This window comes from Dasypus novemcinctus, chromosome 16 (assembly GCF_030445035.2).
Source record: "Dasypus novemcinctus isolate mDasNov1 chromosome 16, mDasNov1.1.hap2, whole genome shotgun sequence".
Classification (NCBI taxonomy): Eukaryota; Metazoa; Chordata; class Mammalia; order Cingulata; family Dasypodidae; genus Dasypus; species Dasypus novemcinctus.
The window spans coordinates 2,328,749-2,344,785 of record NC_080688.1 but is presented as its reverse complement, the minus strand read 5'-3'; the positions used below and the strand labels follow the sequence as shown (position 1 = coordinate 2,344,785).

Here is a 16,037-nt window from a genome sequence, read left to right as displayed (position 1 = left end):
GACCATTCTCACTTCCCCATCAGCTGACCTGGGTGAGATCAACAAATTGGAGAGAAGGTGTTGCAACTCTGCTGAGTTTCTTTGAGTTCCAACTGGTACATAGAAAGTTGAGAGATTTAGGTCTCCTGAGCATACACAAACCCCAGACCAACCACATGTTCAGTAAAAGTGACAGAAGAGGCCTCAGTAAAGAGGTCACATCTAAGTCCCACTCCATCACATTCAGGAGCACAAATTCCAAAGTAGGCCCACTGCCAAGTCACTGAACTCCAGAGCAATATCTCATGGCCATTGAACCTGTGTGTCTATAACCCTCATGAACACCAGTACCTGGGGTTGTATCTACTTTGGCTTCTCTGGGGTCCTGCTGAGATGTGCATAAGCACAACACCTCTGATGTCCTCCTGACTCATTTTGAAGTCTCTTAGCAATATAAATTCATTTGCATTTACCATTTTCCCCTTTTATTCAAGGTCTTTTTCAAGTTGCATCAACAGCTGGTGATGATATTAATCCCTTGGCATCAGGAAGGCTCATCCTTGGGAGTCATGTCCCACACTGGGGAAAGGGAATGCATTTACATACCGAGTTTGTCTTAGAGAATGACCACATTTAAGCAACATGGAGGTTCTCAGGAGGTAACTCTTAGGCACCCTGCAGCTCAAGGCCTAGTTGAACTTTTAAGCACACAGGCTCATAAGCATAGTCATCAGAATCAAGGGCCCATCATTGGACCATTCTTCTTCACTGGTCTTTGTCCTTTTTTTTTTTTTTCCCTACAAGGACGCTGGGACCAACGATCACCAGCTGCCCAAGCAACAAAAATTATGCTTCCGAAATCTCTTGATGTCGATTCCGCACGAAGAGCAAGTCAGGCGCCCTACATGTGCCACTCACAACAGAAGCCCTTTTTGGTGGTCTTTGTCCTTGTACTTAGGGGATTGTTGCTGTTTCATTGGATAATGTGACTGAGCTCCCCAGGTTGGGAATTACACATTCCCTCAGTTGTCATGTGTAACTCTATCCACTATAACAATAACCAATGAACATCAGAAAATATCTATATACACTATATGCATCCCCTGGAGAACTCCCTTCAATCCCTTTATTCCCCTTCAATGACAAACCACAACAGAGCTCTTCTCTGCCATAGATGAAGCCCTCTATGATCCAAAATTTCTTGAAAAATGAAATCTAATATTACCAAATTCAATTAGTAGGAAGATGAAATAGTACTGACAGGTTTAAAAATTACAAATAGAATATGTAATAATTTAGAAAAACTAAAATAAAGTAAAAAATAAGTTTGGAAATTAAAAAAGGAAAATACCATAAAACTTTGTTTTTGATATTTTGCCTTTCATCACAGTAATAGGTGTTGACCTACATAGAAAGTAGCAAGGCAATCTCCTCCATTCCTTCCTGAGTGTCTACATTCTTTTTTTTTTTCATTTTGTCTAATAAAAAGTTTTAGATCACAGCAAAGTCACATATACAAATATATGTCCCATATACCCAAAATTAAACCTCTTCCCACTTTTTTACATGTGGATATTATATTTGCTAGGGCTGATGTACAGGGTAACAACCATGGTTCTATTATACCTTACATTATGGTTTATATTTTAGACTGTACACTTTTCTAAATGTTTTATTACATTATGGTTACATTATGATTTATATTTTAAACCATACACTTTAATAAAATTTGGTGAAATTTAACATGGCTTATATCCATCATTGTGTGATCTTTTGGAACACTTCCATAGATCCCAGGTACTGCCACTTCCATCTATTCTATTCCACACTCCTCCTCCCCTCAGGGCCCACAGTGACAACCAAGCTTCCCTGCTTGAAGGCCAAGATTCATTGATACAACAGTGCTGAGGGCTTGACCTTCTAGTCTATGCTTCCCCATTGGGAGCCACCCATTCTCTCAAGAGACACCCTGTCCTGTTTGAGAATATCAGTATGCCCTAGGGTGGGGGTACAACACTTTCCCACTCATTGTATGTGTCTCCATGCACTGATATAGCAAAATATGACAAGATGAACACTCACCCAGACCATAGAAGCCTGCTCCAGGTGAACCCTGTCCTAGATGCCCCCGTCAAACTCCTTAAACAAGTAACCTTCCTCAGTATATTCTCTAAAGTGTTTTCTCAACTTTATAGTTTCAACTATGTACCTGTCAATCTCTCATGTTCACCCACTCACCCCAAGCCTATCCCCCAATTCCATGAACCATCTGACCCATCCTCCCAATCCTAGATCCCCTCATATCTGGAAAGTCCCACCCAATAGTATCACTATGCTCACATCTTATCCCTTCAGTGAACTACTTATCACCATTTTTTCATAGATTTAACCCATTTGGCATCAGCTCACAAGCTTGATGTCCCCCCCATTTCCTGTAATCCCATCATTCAGTCTCTAGCTCTCTGAGATAGCTTGATTTGCTAAATTCATATCAGATATGTCATGTAGTGTTTGTCCTTCAATGCCTGTCTTGCTTCATTCAACATAAGTTCCTCAAGATTCATCCATGTTTCCCATGTGTTAGTACTTTTTCCTTTTTATAACTGAGTAGTATTCCACTGCATGTATATACCACATTTTGTTTATCCATTCATCTGTTGATGGACATTTGGGTTAATTCCAACTTTTGGCAATAGTGAATATTGTTGCTATGAACATTGGTGTGAATATATCTGTTCATGTCCTTGTTTTCAATTCCTCTGGGTATATACCCAGCAATAGAGTTGCTGAGTCCTATGGCAAATCTCTGGCTGTTTTTTTTTTTTTTTTTTTTTTTTTTTAAGGAACAACCAAACCATCCTCCAGAATGGTTGGATCCTTCTACATTCCCAACAGCAGTGGCTGAGGATTACCATTCCTTTGCATCCTCTCCAACATTTGTAGTCCTCTGTTTTTTTTAATATCCACCAGTCTGATAGATATAAGAAGGTATCTCATTGTAGTTTTGATTTGCATTTCCCTAATAGCTAGTGATGTTGAGCATCTTTTCATGAGCTTTTAACCATTTGTATTTCTTCTTTGGAGAAGGTACTGTTCAAATCACTTGCCCATTTTTGAGTGGGTTGTTTGACTTTTTATATTTGAGATAAGGGATTTCTTTTTATATGTTGGGTATTAGGCTCCTATCTGATATATGGTTACCAAATATTTTCTTCCATTGTGTAGGCTGACTTTTCACTTTCTTGATAAACTTCAATGAGATACAGAAGGCATCTTCTTTGACTTCCTTTAATGGTGTTGTCTAGTTCTTCTGTGTATAAGTCTTCTATGCCTTATTTAAATTTATTCCTAGTTATTTGACTTTTTATTTACTACTGTAAAAGGTATTTTTCTTGATTTCCTCCCTGAATTGCTTATTATTGATGTACAGAAATGCTACTTATTTTTGTGCATTGATATTATAATCTGTGAATTTACTGAACTCATTTATATGTTCTAGAAGCTATGTTGTAGATTTCTCAGGGTTTTCTATGTACAAAATAATGTCATCTGCAAATAGTGAAATTTCGACTTCTTCCTTTACAATTTGGATGCCTTTTATATCTGTTACTTACCTTAGTGCTCAATTAAGTACTTCTAACATAATGTTAAATACTAGGAGTGATAATGGGCATCCTTGTTAGTTTACTGTTCTGAGAGGCAAGAATTTTAGGATTTCACCATAGTAAATGATATTAGCTGTGTGTTTTTCATATGTACCCTTGATCATATTTAGAAAATTTCCTTCTATTCCTATATTTTGCACTGTTTTGATCAGAAAACTGTGTTGCATTTTTTCAAATGCTTTTTCTGCATCTATAGAAATGATATGTGATATTTTCCTTTCCATCTGTTCATAAGATGTAGTACATTGATTTTCTTATGTTGAAACATCCTTGCATACCAGGAATGAAACCCACTTGGTCATGGTATATAATTCATTCGATGTATTGTTGAATATGTTTAGCAAGTATTTTGTTGAGAATTTTAGCATATAGGTTAATTAGGGAGATTGGTATGTAAATTTCCTTTTTTGTGCTGTCTTTGTTTGCCTGTGCTATTAGGGTAATTTTGGCATTATAATATGACTTAGGCAATGTTCCTTCTTTTTCAATATTTTGGAAGAGTTAAAGCGAGATTGGTGTTAGTTCTTTCAAGAATGTTTGGTGGAATTCACCTGTGAATTCATCTGGCCCAGGTCTCTTGTTTGGGAGGTTTTTTGTTTTTTGTTTTTTTGTTTTGTTTGTTTGTTTTTACTTCTTTATTTTCTTTTAAATGTTGCATTTAAAAAATGAGGTTCCCAAACACCCCCCACAGCCCCTACCCCACTCCTCTCACATCAACAACGTTTTCCATCATTGTGGCACTTTCACTGCACTTGGTGAATACATTTTGGAGAACTGCTGCACCATATGGACAGTGGTCTACATTGTAGTCTACAATCCCCAATTCCACCCAGTAGGCCATGGCAGGACACACAATGTCCAGCATCTCTCCCTGCTGCACCACCCAGGACAACTCCAATCCTGAAAATGCACCTACATCATATCTCTTCTTCCCTCTCCCTACCATCAATGACAGTTTCTATCTCTTATGACTGGTTTATTGAGATTATCAATTTCTTCTTTTGTCAATATAGGCTGCTTATGTGTTTCTAAGAATTACTACATTTCCTCTAAATTGTCCTTCTTATTGGCATATAGCTTTTCAAACTATTGTCTCATGATAATCTTTATTTCTGTAAGGTCAGTGGTAATATCCCATTTTGCGTTTCTTACTTTGTGTATTTGCATCTTTTCTCTTTTTTCCTTTGTTATCCTAGATAAGAGTTTGTCAATTTTATTGATCTTCTCAAAGAACCAGCTCTTGGTTTTGATTATTTTTTCTAGTACTTTCTTATTTTTTATTTCATTTCATTCTGCTCTGATCATTGTTATTTCTTTCTTTCTTCTTCTTTGGGGTTAGTTTGTTGTTTTTTACTAAGTCCTCCAAATGTGTAGTTAAGTCTTCAATTTTAGCTCTTTCTTCTTTTTTGACATATGAAATTATCACTGTGAATTTTCTCTCACAGTACAGTTTTTGCTGCATCCCATAAGTTTTGATATGTTGTGCTGTCATTTTCATTAGTTTCAAGGTAGTTACTGATTTCTTTTGAGATTTTCTCTTTGATCCAGTGTTTGTCTAAGAGTGTGTTGCTTAACTTCCATATATTGGTCACTAATCTGGCTCTGTGGCCCTTGCAGATTTCCAGCTTCATTCCCCTGTGGTCAGAGAAATTATTTCATATAATTTCAATCTTTCTGAATTCATTGAGACTTTCTCTGTGGCCAAATGTATGGTTTATTTTGGAGAATGATCCAGGGGCACTTGATAAGAATACTTCTCCAGCTTTATTTGGGTGTAGTATTCCATATATATTTATTAGGTCCAGATGCTCTAATATATTATTTAAAGTCTTTGTTTCTTTATTGATTCTCTGTTGAGATGTTCTATCTAATGGTGATAATGGTGTATTAAAGTCCCCCACTTTAATTGTAGTGGCATCTATTCCTCTAGGTAGTTTTACCAGTGTTTGCCTAACATATTTTTTGGTGCCGTGATTAGGTGGATAAATGATTATGCTCATTCTTTCTTCTTGAAAGATTACCCCTTTTACTAATATGTAGTGTCCTTATGTGTCTTTCAAAATAGTTTTGCATTTAAAGTCTATTTTGTTTGATATTAGTATACTCACTCTTGCCCTTTTTTGATGATGTTTGCTTGTAAGATTGTTTTTTTTTTTTTGCCATTCACTTTAAACTTCCTTGAATCCCTGGATCTAAAGTGGGTTTCTTGTAGACAACATATAAATGGGTCATATTTTCCTATTCTATTTAAAAGTCTTTGTTTCCTGACAGGTGAGTTTAACCCATTAACATTCAGTGCTATTACTCTCAAGAAATTACTTACATTAGCCATAATATCTTTGGATTTGTGTATGCCATATGCTGTTTTTAATTCTCTTTTTTGTCTTTTTGGTTGTTCTTATGCTCTCCTCCAACCCTTCCTTCCTTCCTCCCTTCCTCCCTTCCTCCCTTCCTCCCTTCCTTCCTTCCCTCTTGCAGAACTCCCTTTAGTATTTCTTGAAAGGCAGGTTCCTTGTTGGCATGCTTTCTTAGTTCCTGTTTATATGTGAATATTTTGAACTCTGTCATTTTTGAATGCCAGCTTTGCTGGATAGAGTATTCTTGGTTGGAATTTTTTTTTTCTTTAGTACCTTGATTATGTCATACCACTGCCTTCTTGTCTCCATAGTTTCACATGAGAAATCAGCATTGAATCTTATTGAGCTTCTTTTCTATGTGATGGTTCTCTTTTCTCTTGCTGCCTTCAATATTTTCTCTTTGCCTTGAGCATTGGATAATTTGCCCAGTATATATTTGGGGTAGGCCTATTGGGATTTAAACTGTTTGGTGTCACTGCACTTCCTGAACATGTGCCTCCATCTGCTACAATATGTTTGGGAAGTTTTCAGCCATTATTTCCTCCAACATCCTTTCTGTTCCCTTTTCCTTCTCTCCTCCTTCTGGGATGACTATAATGCTTATGTTTGCGTGTTTTGTGTTGTCATTCTAATCCCTAAGTTCCTGATGATTTTTTCAATTCCACAATCTGTTTGATTTCAGATGTACTGTCTTCCACATCACTAATTCTTTCTTCTGTTTCTTCAAATCTGCTGTTATCTCCTGAGAGTGTATTTTTGATTTCTTGAATGGTGCTATTCATCACTATCATAACTGTTATCCTTTTGTGTATGTTTACACTTTCCTTCGGTATGCTTTTTAAGCATTTTCTTAATCTCTTCCTCCATAAGCATTTTCTTACTATCCTTAATCTCTTCCTCCACTTCATAAAGTTGGTCCTTGATATTTAATTGGAGAGCTTGGATTCATTTTTTGAAGTTCTGCTCCTCTTCCTGGATTTAATTTATTCATTGGTCTGAGCCATGTCTTCCTGATTATTGGTTTGGTTTGTACATATTTTTTGCTGTCTGGTCATCATTTTATCTTGGTGGGTTCATTCAGTTGATTAGCTTCTCCCTCTAGTCTCAGGTTTTTTTAGGTGCTGTTTGTGTGTATGTGTTACTTTTTTCTTTTTGACATTTTGTTCTTATTTTATTACCTTCTTGTTGTCTAAGTTACCTTGAAGGAAAAATTTAAGGCCAGGGAAAACAAAAGAGGTAGGAAAAGCAAAAGTATAATAGTAGTTTTGGTAGTAAATGGTAGCAGAAGAACTGTATAAGACCTAGGAGAATAAATATTACATTCATGTATGCAGTGTATAGTTATAAGAATAAGGAAGTGGAGGACCTACAATGAAATGGGAAAATGGGTATGGAGAAGAATATAATATGAACTAAAAGGTTAGCATGATCAGGAGAGAGGAAAAAATATAAGACAGGACAATAAGATACATAGTTGATAAAAGATTTAAAAAAAGAATAGAAATGTTAAAAATGAAAAGCCAGAAAAAATTGGGGACTAAACAAAAAGAGGAGCTGTAAGAGCATTTACAGAAAGTGGAATGTAGAAAGATGTAAGAAGGGAGAGATAGCATTGGTAGCCAAATTCAGTACACACAGAAAAGAGGAGATTAGGGTTGAGGAAGCACAGCAAACAATAAACCAGCAGCACCTAGTTTTAAAAAAGGGGAAAAAAGAATGAAAAAAAGAAAAAAGTGTGGAAGGATATAAAGAGGAAGGAAATATAAGAAAAAAATACACACAAGCCCTTAAGTATGGAGTCAACCAAACAATAAGCAAACCAAACTTCCCTCTTAAACTCTTTTTTTTTAGGGAGAATAAGAGACCCAAGGGAAGCTAAAAGGGTATTACCTAAGTTTTAACTGTCTCAAATTATCAGTTAATATCCCAGTGTGTTGCTACTTTAAGAGGAACTGAGTACTGAGCCAGGAGGGGGAATTGAACCAGAGACCTTGCACATTCAAGGCTGAAACTCCTCCAGTGAATCAGACCCTCCTTCAGGTCAACATGCTAATTAAAAAAGTCTTCTTCCAGATGAAGGATAGACTCTGCAATAGAATAAACTGATTGGAAATCTGCCCTTCACCCATTCTCCCTTTCTTCCTTCCCTCTCTCCAAGGGCAACAGGAAGCCCTTGTTAGAGCTCCCCTCCAAAGTTAAATCACCATGGAAAATAATAACTCTCAGTCCCTTTGAGAGAGAACACCCAAATCTTGCCAGGAACCCTAAATATGCTTTTGGAATCCTACCAAGCACTTCCTACTGTCCCCCTCCCTTAGGTGTGTTGCACAGGTTTGGTTAATTGCCTGGCTCCCCATTCTCCCAGAAGTAACCCACAGAGGTTAGGTAAATCATACTGCCTCTGCAGATTTGCCTCTCCCTTCTTCCTGGTTTCTTCTTAAGCCATTTGGTTTGCTCCTCAAAGCTCAAAAAGAGGGGTCCAGACAATTGAATCTGCACTCTCAGGACCTCTCTGCATACTTCACCAGACCCCTTCCACTCCAGGAATTTTTCTCCTCCAGCTGTGTGACAGGTGAAGTTCAGGGAAAGCCTAGGCTTCTTGCCCTTGGAAATGGGCAGAAACCCATGGTTTTACCTTGAGCTATCACTCTTCTTGTTGAGTTCTCAGCTGATCAATGTCCAGCAGCCTTCTACTTTGTTGGTTCCCAAAACAGCTCACTCAGGCATGATTTTGTCCCCACGAGGTCTTTTTTTTTTTTTTCTGTAAGAGCAATGATATGGCTACTCTTATTCTGACACCATCTTGTCCCACTTCCCCATTACTGATTCCTAGCTTCATTCATTTGTGGACAGAAAAGATATATTGCATTATTTCAGTGTTTGAGTTTACTGGGACTAGTTTTATGACTTCTCTTATGGTTTACCCTGGAGAATGTTCCATGTCCAGTGGAGAAGAATTTGTATTCTCTTGCTGCTGAGATGAAGTATTCTGTATATCTATTTGGTTTAGAAAATTATTTAAGTATTCTACTTTCATATTAATTTTCCATTTATGTGTTCAATTATTGAAAGTGTTATATTTATGTCCCTATTATTAATATAGGATCATCCACTACTCCATTCAAGTCTGTACATATTTGCTTCATATATTTTGAGATTCTGCTATTGCATATGTTTTAATTATGTTTTCTTTTTTAAAATGACCTCTTTAACTGTATATAATGAACTTTATGTATCTTGTAACAGTTTTTTATTTAAAGTTTTATCTGATATTTTATCTGATAATACTCTGGATACCCCAACTATCATTTGATTACTACTTGCACTGTATATATTTGCATTGCATATATCCTTTCAGTTACAAATCTTATGTCTTTGAATTGAAGGTGAAACTCATAAACAGCCTATAGTTGATTTAAGATTTTTTATCCATTATGCCAACCTCAGGCCTTTGAATGGAGGGTTTAATTATTTTTTGACATTCAAAGTATCTACTAATAATGCAGGACTTTCTTCTTCCATTTTTATATTTAATCTTTTTAAGTAATAATTTTAAACTTTAAGTTTTCCATTAATGCATAATTTCATATATATTTGATGTTTGTTCCACATTATGTCCCTTCTCATTTCTTTCTGGGTATATTATTCATTTATTTTCTTTGTGGGTAAAATATATATATAAACATATATAAACATATATAAAGTAATCTTTTTAAGTTAACTTAATTTCATTAGCATACACTTACACTGTTCTTATACTCCACTATCCTTCCACTTTTTTTGGTACTAGTTACAAGTTATTTGTGCCTTTTATATCCAAAACCATAGATTTATCATTGTATTTTATGAAAAGCAAGAAGTACATTTACATAGACCCAAACATACATACAATACTAATTGCATTTATAATTACTCATCTGATGTAACTTTAACATAGAACTGATTAACTTTACCACAGATATTTATTTATGTCCTTTGATCCACTGTCTATTATCCTTTCCTATCAGTCTAAAGAACTCCCTTTAGTGTTGCTTGTAGGGCATGTCTAGTGTTAATGATCACCCTTAGGTTTTTTGGTTTTTGTTTGTTTGTTTGATGGGAATATCTTAATCTCACCTTAATTCTTAAAAGAAAACTTTATTGGGTATAAAATTCATGATTGACAAATGTTTTCTCTAAACATTTTAAATATTCCAACCCACTGCTTCTTTGTTCTGTAGTTTCTGATGAAAAATTTTCCCTTAATATTTGGAACTGTTGAATGGAACACATTGCTTTTCTCTTACAGCTTTCAGTAATCACTTTTCATCCTTTGCATTTGACACTCTGAACACCACATGTATAGGTATATTTCTTTTCAAGCTTATCTAGTTTAGTGTTTGATATGCTTTTTGGATTTGCATACTCACATCTTTTACCAAGTTTGGAAAGTTTATGTCATTTCTTTGATTATACATCCCATTACTTTCTCTCTTTTCTCTTTGGGACTCTCAGTGCATATATTTGTATGCTTGATGGTGTCCCAAAGGTCTCTTAGAGAGTATTTTAGATTTTTTCTACTTGCTTTATCTATTTGTATCTCAGTGTTAACTTCCAGTTTGCTCTTTCTTATGTCAGCAACCATCTGCTGTTGAATTCCTCCTGGGAGTTTTTCAGTTCAGTTATTGTAGTCTTAAACTCTAATATTTATGTTTCATAACTTTTTAAAAAGGAACACAATTATTTCTGAGCCAGAACAAGGTCAAGGACTCACAAAGGGATCATTATTTGGCTCCAAACTGCCCTGGAAAGGGAAGAAGGAAAGGACAGGAAGGATTTCAAGATCTGTCATATGGTTCTTTGGAGTTGAATTTTCTTGTTTCACCTCTTCTCCAATAAATGTAACCCCTTAAGTGTATTATGTAAAATTGATGAAGTGTACTCTTTTTTAAAGAAAATTTAGATTACTTAAATGTTACATACAAAATTTAGGGGATTCCCAAGTACCTCACCTCCTCCCCCTCACACATTTTCCCATTAATAACATCCTTCATTAGTGGGGTACTTTTGTTACAATTGATGAACTCATATTGAAGCACTGCTATTAACCATGGATTACAGTTTACATTATAGTTTATACTTTGTGTCATGTAATTTTGTTCATTATAACAATATACAATGGCCTATACTGTCATTGCCATATCTGCTACTTTTGCCCAGGATAATTTGGAACAGTAACTTCCCTCAGAAGCATTCGGCCAGTAATATTAATTTTCTATTTAAAAGAAGTGATCAGTGATATGACTTTACATGCCTATTCTTGGCAGCTAGGTCTGCATATCTCACTCTAGCACCAGCAAGCTGAAACATCAAATGGAGCTGATTACCTCACTGCTGCATCCCACAGGTTAGGGGGATAGGTGGCGGTAGTCAATGCATAGAGAGTGCAGTACATTTTTATTTACTGAAATTCAGAAACTTTTCCTCCCACTCATCCCTGCATGCTGCACAGGGTTCTACTAGACTTTGAATTTCAAAATAGTTTATTCTGGGGGTCCCTGCCTATGTAAGTTATTCTTGTGGAAGAGATGATTCCTGGAATATCCTGCTCTAGCATATTCCCTCATTCTCTACAGAAAAGCTTACTTACATTTCAATTATAAGTAAAATGCCTATATATTAAAATATTAGTCACCATTAAAAATAGTTTATATTGCTTTGTTTTTGTATGGAACATGGTAATTTAGAAATATGTTTTTAATTTAGTGCAAATTGAGCTGCAAACTCCCCCAAATTAAGCAGATAATATATACCTTCTGCTGATGAGAAAAGTGGATTTGAGAGAGAGTGTAATGAAAGAGCACATACAAAGTGAACCTAGAAATAAAAGCAGAGAGACCCTTCAGTACTAGACTGCATTTTTTTCAAAAATTAACATTCTTATTTCCATTATGCCTCCACATAGGTGCCTTCTCATAATGAGTAGTAAGAACTAATATGCTTTTCCAATTGCAAAAATATGCAAAATAAAGAAAAATAATGTAAAATGGACACATATAATCCACCTATCTAGAATGTTCAAAGTAAGCATATTCTATGTCTTCTAATATCATTTTTATGCATATATTATATATTTATATATATGTTACTGTTCATAAAAATTAAATAAATGAATTTTCTAGACATGAAAAAGAAAAGAGAATTATTATTCTGGAAATGGTAAAAAAAAAAGATATATTCAATAGCATAAAGATGAAAAATTAAAATCAACCATAAATCTAATGCTTATAGGAACAACTGAATATAATTTGACTTATTTTTCATAGTCTATTTATCTGTTAATAGAGATAATTTTACTTATTTTCTGTCTTTTTTTGTCTCTAATTTGTTTTTATTCCCTAATTTACTCAGATAAATCTTCTGGTATAATATTTAATAGAAGTGTTAATAGCTAAAACATTTGTCTTGTCCTTGAGCATAAGAAGTAGGCTTTATATATTTCACAAATATATAATGACCTTTGTCAGGTTTAGGAAGATTCCATCTGTTCCTAGTTTGTTAAATGTTTTCATAATGAATGAGTTTGAAGTTTGACAAATACTTTTTCAATATTAATTGAGACCACCATGTTTTTCCATTCCTTTTAAGAATGTAGTATATTATATTGAATGATTCTCTTTTGTTGACTCCCTTGATGTGTCCTGAGCTGTGCCTGTAGAACAATGAAAGCTAAAGCCCTGCCCTTGGTAATCATGGCAAGAACTCCAGTCCTCATAAAAACAATTTAGCAATGCAAACTTTATAAACATTAAATATTCAGGGAAAATGCAAACCAAATGTGTAAAAGCTTACCTAGAATGTATGAAGTCCATGCTAAAAGCTTACCTAGAATGTGGGAGATATGTATTAATTCAAACTTATTGAGCACTGAAACAAAAAGACCATTAACTCTTCCTCTGTATAAAAGGAACTCACAAAGTTTGTTCAGGGCTTGGATATTGAATGAGAAGCTCCAAGCCCAGCTGGCCATAAATAAATTCCTTTTTCCTTCCCAAAATTATTACTGAGTCCTGGCCATTTCATATGCAAATAATTAAAACTCTCTCAACATCTACAACATCTGGGGGTTCTCCCAGAATTTGCGAATAAAGGCCAGAGAAAGTAGAATTTTGCTACCCCTTCTGGATCCCCAAGGAAACCAGGAGACTCAGGTGAACCCCCAAATATGGGTTCCCCTGGACTACTAGTCCAGAAACAATGTGAGCTCCACTGGAAACCTCCTGACAAAAGTCAAGGGCAATGGAAGGTCTGAAAAAAAAAAATTCTGGGAAAGAAAAAGACTCCAAACATGGAAAAAGGTAAGACTCCCTGGGAGTATACTGTTAGTAAAACCCTAGCTTTAATTGCTAGCAAGAGGAGCCCAATCACCTCCCAGGAGACCCCATTACCTCCAGAAATTCAGGGGGAAGCCTTCTCCTCCAGGTCTGAAGGAAAGAGAAAAAAAGGAAAAAAGCCTGGTGTTTGGGTTTGTCTAACTGCATGTTAGCATCTGGGTCTGGTCTTGTTTCCACTGAGGTAGTGAAGCCTTGATTATTTAAGAAAGTAGGTTTATAAGTTTGAGACCTAACTTCCCAAAAAATGGTCTGAATTTTGAGAAAATTGGTCACAAGAAAATGAATTGGCTTTCTAGCGAAGCTTGATCTGGGTGTAAAGCTAAACAGTAAAATAGTCTAGACAATCTTTTGTATGGTGCTGAATTGTAGGTAAATTCACTTTATAGACAGCAAGCATAAGCAGGAGATCCTGTTCAGATGTTAATGTTCAGTGTTCTCTCTTTCTAAAGTTTGGATTGTCTACAGGGGCAGCCTGCTGAAGAAAATACACAAAAATTGTTCATCAGATTGAAAATTTTTGTGCTTCTGTCTGTGTCTGCTAAATGCTGATATTAAATTGTGTAATTATATAAAGCAGTAAATTTGATTAAGCTGGAACCCTCTCTTGCCATTGGAAAAGGAATGAGATGATTATCGATTATAAAGCAAAACTATGGAACCTAAATGTGTGCATATGCTTTGCTGTCTTGCCTCTCTGGGTCCACCCCCTTCACTGGAGCTTGGGGGCCATCTGTATCTGCTCCACTCACCCAAGTTTATTGAAATTGGCCCCAGTCAGGGTGGCTGGTGAAATCAGTAACTTAAATCATAGCCCTTTCAGGGTAGGGGTCCCTGGGAAAGGCAATGAATTTGAAAAGTTCTTTCAAGCCATTTTATCAGCCTGAAACTTGCTGCCACCACTTCTCTCCCCTCCTACCTTTAGGAGAAATGCATAGCAAAAGCAGACAGCCTGGAAAAGGGGGAGATCAAGGGGATACAGAGCAGGATCAGAAGAAATGCAATAAAATTTCTTCCCTAAAACATCAAAGGCCAAAATAAATTTGTGTAACTGAATTCTGCCCAGGTTCTGCTTTCCTGAATCTCTGTCTTTGTAAATCTATGTAGAAAGGCTTTGAAATATTTTAAAGCTCTAAACTGGTAAAACATCTTAGTCTAAAGGAAGTAGGCTATTGCTTGAAAACAATAAACCTCTAATCACTTGATAGCTCTTTTAATGGTCTGGCTGGGAACAGTCAGTAGTAAGGGTCAAAAAAACTGCAGAAAAAAGCAGATAAATCTGAAAACACAGACACCTCATGTCATGTCTCTTTTAAAAATAGAAAAATAAACCTCAAACTTCTCAGTTTAAACTCAGTTGTGCTTAAATAAGATGTAAATAGTAATCAAAATAAGACCTCATGTGCAATCAATTAGGGTCAGGGAGTTCCTTAAAATGCTAAGATATGGAATTCTTCTGTTTTAATCTGTACTTAACTTTGAGTTCAACTTTAAAATCTGCATTTGGATTTTGTCAGTTTGCTTGTACCTAAGAAATCATGATAAAAGGTAACTTAAAATGAATCTTTAAATACCAATACTGTCTTGCTGGTCAATTAAATGCATAATTCATGGATGAAATTTGTTTAGTTACTAGAAGAAACAGGAAAACATCACAGGCTTGTAACTTAATTAATAAGATTCTTGTAACTTAATTAATAAAGGTAACCAATTCATCTGAATGTAAAACATACTAAAAATTGTAACTAAGAATTAAAATCATTATATAAGTACCTTTATGTATGTGTATATATATATAATTTTATAACTAAATCTATTACAGTGGAGTAAATGTGGCCTAGATTTTGACTATTGTAATGGTGATATTGAATTGATTTGCCTCTGTTTATGGCTACTTTGAGTTATCTAATACTTACTGTAATAGTGGTAGTTATTACTTAAACTTATCTTATAACTAATTTCACCCCTGGTCTTCAAGTATCATGATGGTAATTATAAAGTTCATTCATATTTGCCTTAGCTTATTTTTCCACCCCTTAGCAATTCAACTTAATGATTAACTTTAAAACTTATAGTTAAATTAGAAGGAAAGGGGTTTATACATATTGCTTTTATGGCATTCTAAATATTTTTGGTCTTCTCATTTCCTTTTTACCCTTTTAAAGGAAAAACTGTCTTTTTCCTTGACCTATTGCAGCTGAGCGAGAGGGTTTCGTCCTTGCTCAGGCCCAAGAGTCAGGGGGGCTTGCTCCTGCCGAACCGCCAGCGGGGGGTGCTCCAAGAGGGAACACCGGTTCTCCAGGCGTGGGGGACGCGCGGTTGAGGAAAAACCACGGAGACCGCTTGAGCGCAAGAACAGGTCTGCTTTATTACAGAAGTACACTTAGCTATATAGGGTTGGGTAGAGGGAGGGGCGTGATGAAGGGAGGGTTGGCTAAGGGGCGGCTGTGGACAGGCTGAAGCTGATGGATAGACCTGAGGTAAGCAGTTACTGGGGAAGAGGGCAGATTGTGGGTTGGCAATATGGGCGGGACTGGCGGGAAGGACGGCGGGGGCTGGAAGGGGAGGAGGGGTGGAGAAAGGCGGCAACAATTGCTCCTTTTGTTTTTAAAAGGAAATAGAGACAACAAGTTTTGGTGCGCACTGTGGGTGTGAATAACTCGGTG

General features: G+C 36.0%; 1 non-coding gene across 1 annotated transcript; it reads right to left on the bottom strand.

Annotated features, from left to right (window-relative positions):
- Window positions 1-780: 780 nt before the first annotated feature.
- On the bottom strand, window positions 781-913 carry LOC111760818 (U11 spliceosomal RNA). The gene has a single exon (XR_002794403.1). It is a non-coding gene; the product is annotated as a U11 spliceosomal RNA (small nuclear RNA).
- Between the last annotated feature and the right edge of the window lie 15,124 nt (window positions 914-16,037).